Raw genomic sequence first — 4,662 nt, 5'->3', positions numbered from 1 at the left:
ATTTTTATTAGCGTTTGGTTTATCTTCCCTGTTGCTTTTTGGAAAAAAAAAAAAGAAAAAGATTGTATATATTCATGGATCTTCCGCAAAAGGTAGCATACTGCAGGTCATCTTTTGCACTTTGCTTGAAAAGCACATTTTGTAATCTCATCTGCAAGTGCTGTGTTTTTACCTTCCCATATCAGTGGGATGAGAGAATGTGTTAATAAAAATGTACTAGCAGAGCCATTTATTAACAACAAAAAGTGTTCCTCCTCACATCAGTTTTTAGGACTTCTCGATGAAGTGAGGGGGCTGAACTAGCTGCGGTGATCCCTTGCCGTTCCAGCAGCCTAAATTATTCTCCCAGGAAGGGCACAGTGTTACTACAGCAATAACGCTCGTGTCTCGGGAACTAAATTCCTATTTATTTCTGAACGCCAGCAAAATTATGTTTATAGCTGAAAAAGTTTTCAAGGGCATTCTGAAGACCTGGAGCCGTGGGACAGGGAGGCTGTGGGAAGGAAAAGAGAAATAATTAACAGACCAAACGTGGTTCCACATTCCTTTAAGCAAACTCAACGTATGGAAATAGAGACTTATAGAAAAGCAAAATTAGGGGGTAAATGTTTATTTTGATCAAGGAATCTTTGCTTTACAAAAACCTTCACTTATAGGATCCTTTTAAATGGTATGTTTCTCTAGTGCATTGAAAATGATTCAATCTTCAAAAACCTGAGTCACAGTTTTTCCAGAAACACCCTAGTGTTTATTGCACGTCTATCTGTAGTATCTGAATGTAGATCTTTGAAAAAGTAAAAAAGAATCATAAATCTGTTGCTGAGAATTTTGGCAGCTGAACAGCATGAGGAAAGGGTGGGGGAAGGAAAAACTAACCAGAAATTGTTAGTTTTTTTTTAAGAGCAGTGAGAAGGAAATTCAGTATTTTTTTCTCACTAAATCCAGAAGGTTCCATATTTTGGGCTGATTCATAGTTATGGATGGAAACTACTAAAATGCACCAACCTTACCTACATTATAATGTAGGTTAAAATGCTAGATTTGAAATAAGATCACTTATCCATTCTCAGTGATTTACAAAACTCGAGTGACATTATAACCCAGGGTAAAAAGCATTCCAGTCAGTTTCGTGGTTTTCCTAACATCTTCATAATTTCAATAATACTTAAACATTACCTATGAGAACCATAAATAGACATTTGAAGTCTTAACACATTCGGAACACATAGTAAACATGCTCTATAAAGTACTATTTTTAAAACAGGATTTCTCTGTTACATTATAAACTCAGCAGCATGTGAAAACAAGTAGTGTATACATCTCTCTTTCTTAAATGAGAGGCCGCTTTCCATTTCCTAATACTCTTGGGGCTACAGAAAAGAGGGGCTGGTATGTGGAGCAGGACACAGCTGTCTGTTGAGAACAGCATTCCGCAGGATGGACTTTGGGAATCGGGAGGGAGGGTGAGGGGGCCGCAGCCAGCTTGGGGGACTCATCAGGATGGGGTCCTGGGGGGCTTTGTCAGCTCAGTGTCGTGCAAAGTATGCCTCCACAAGACACGACTAAGTGCTGAAGTTCTGTGTAAATTTAATTATTAGCATGAACTGAAGGTACTGTCATTGTTTAACTCATCGACCTTTTAAATGGATAACCAACCTTGAGGCTTAATTGGATTTAAAAAAAATCAATTTCTAGCTATTGCGTAGTGTTGAAATGAAGTGCTGCATTCTCAGGCGATTGTAAAATCAGTTTTGCTCAAGACTCTTTTTTATTATTTACAACTTTAAAATGACATTATCCATCTTGGTAGGCGTTTTACGTACTCATATACCTTTTGTAAACAACCACAAATATATATGTACGTACACTGAGTCACATCACAGAAGCATCATTATTTTCTGTCGGGCAGCAGGCTGATTCATCAGCAGCAATCTCTTCACACCAATTACACAAAAAACTGAGCTGGAGATAATGACATACCACTGTTTGCAAATCTCCCTTGGCCTCAGCCAGTCTCATCTTTGTAATAAGAAAAAAATCCTTGAGGAAGCTTTTTACCAAATCACATCTTGACCATTAAATCCTTCTTGAAGAAGGTCATTTAATTTTAAGGAAATAAATGAACAATTAAAATGGCATAAGTAGAAATAGTACTGGTCTGGAAATTAGAAAGTAGATGATTCTAGTCCTGGCCTGCATTACACTAGTTGCGTGACCTTGGCAAGTCCTCTTGTAGGTCTCAGTTTCCCTATCTGGTAAAGGGGGAGGTTGGGGTGGAAGGAGATGCTCTCTTTGCCCTACGATTGATGAAGATGGAGGCCTATTATGCTGTCCTGGGTCAGAACACCAAGTTTTAAAAAAAAAAATCTGATTCCTTCAGCACTTCCTCTGAGAAAAAAATACACCAAATGATGCAAACCAGAACCCTCTGCCTCCATTACATCTATGAAACGAGAGAGACAGTGAGTACTAACGGCAGAATTTGGATGATTAGCTAAAAGCAATTATAAAATTATAGTTGACAAACAGAAAATGCTAAACCCAGTGGTTTATTTTAACTGAGCCGGATTTAAGTATGCATTGTGTTGAATGGAATCTCATTTAAATGGTCCATTTTAACCAGATTATGGAGCTGAAGTAGAGAACCACACAATTATCCTGAGCATTCAGGACAGTCCAGAGAGCTAATTGGGACAATTGGACAAATGATTATTTTCTTTTGTCTCAATTGACCAGATAATTGTGCACAAGTCTCTGCCATTTGACTCTGTGGAATGTCCCTTTGTGTAGTAAGAAAACCCAGCCATAAACTGGTACAATGACGTCTGTCCAAGGGTGGTGTGGAGTTGGGGACAGGATGCACACAGCTGACGCTTACTGAGTCCCAAATTGGAAACACTCTCATGCGCGCTGAAAGTCTCTGCATGTCTGCCAGGGCTCTCATTAGTTCATTCTAATACCCTTCAATTTGAAGGGAGTTGTTTTCTCTCAGTTTAAACACGAAATTTAAAAAAAAACATCAGGCAACAAGGTTACAGGTGGCATCTGGGTGGTCAAGAGAATCTGGAGAGAGAAAATCAGGAGTTTTTAAGGACTAATACACACAGATGTATATATAACTCGAGGAACACATCTGTATACACAGTGCTAAGTTTAAAATGTAGATAACACTAGATGAATGGGGTCTGCCCACCTAACTCAGAGGAAACAGAAACTTACCATAACTAATCAATGAATTAGCACCACCACCAAGCAGGAATTCTTAGTGCTGTCCTGTCTTCCCTATACCCAACTAATGAACTAATTTCCCTTCTGTGAAAAGGTCTCACCATATGGTTCCCACATGGTTTGACTAGAATAAGGGATCCCGATGACCAAAATCAAGGCAGCATGTAGAACATGCTATCCCAGGTAAGTTGTTTTGCTGTGTCTATACAAGTGCAGCTGACAGGCCAGGAAGACTTCTAGCTTGCTCAAACTTTGGGTTATGATTAGACTTCTTATAAGATGTTCACTAAATTTAGCAGGGTAAATCTACACCCAGACTGTTCTACAAATCAAGGTAAGCATTCAAATGCGACACCCCAATGGTCTACCACTTTCAGTTCCTGGCAGCTCACCCCCTGCACTGGGGCCTGAGTCTTCACAACCCTGTGCTCAACAGCGATGTTTCGACTTATACCTGCATACTCCTCTAGTGCCATTTCAAGAATGGCCATCAAAGAGTCAGGAACATAACACAAGAGATTACCATTCAAGACCTCACACGTGACAGAGCCGGCACATTCACAAGTTTTGCCATCTTTACACAGCCCCCATCAGGATGGAGGACTTCTTTAATGTTATCACTGCTGGTCAGAATGTCCTTGAAGCCTATGGCAAATGTCCACGCTTTGAGAGTGGATTTTGTTCGTGGACAGAGCCAGTGGCTGGTGAGCAAGTTGGGGGTGGGAGCGCCACAGGAGGTGGAGGCTGCTTTTGCATGGTTTGTGGACAGGTTCTGCAGGTAACTGCTGCAAGTGACAGCAGCATCTCAGGCCCTTGCCACAGAGACCACTCGCAGCAACAGGTTCTACTTTGGTGTCTAGACTCTGGTGTTTAACCAAAAAAATACATAAGCCCATCATGACTTTACGGCCACACCTCCCACCAGGAGTACAGATGCATGAGAGTCAAGCTTCATGACAAAGTACCATCTTTGAGGACCCCAGACACATTTCAGGGGCAGAGTCTTGGCTTTGAGCTCAGCTGGCAAACACCATCCCTGAAGTTTGTGCTGTAACAGGACAGAAAACACCCAGTCCTTTAGAAAGTCAGGTGTCCTGGAGCCTGTGTGTTATCTCTCAACAAGGCACATTACACTTTTATTCGAAGATTTCCAAATGCTTTTTGGTATGTATATAAAGCATATGTTTTCATATGAAAATCTGCCTCTTAGACAGTTTCCCTTTTTGTATATTGGATAGCAAACAGATTGGTCTCTCTGAAAGCATCCATTAGATAGACAGATCGACTTTCAGACACCAAGGCAAAGGCCTGAGGCACAAAACAAACAGTCATCAGCCCAAACGATCACAACACTGGCCAGGCCCTCCTCTAACACAAATGCATTTCAAGAAAACATGAACCCATCGTTAAAATTAATGCTAGGATTCCAGGATG

Source organism: Cynocephalus volans, chromosome 1 (genome assembly GCF_027409185.1).
Source record: "Cynocephalus volans isolate mCynVol1 chromosome 1, mCynVol1.pri, whole genome shotgun sequence".
Taxonomy (NCBI): domain Eukaryota; kingdom Metazoa; phylum Chordata; class Mammalia; order Dermoptera; family Cynocephalidae; genus Cynocephalus; species Cynocephalus volans.
The sequence above is the reverse complement of the archived record's forward strand: the minus strand, read 5'-3'. Positions refer to the sequence as shown.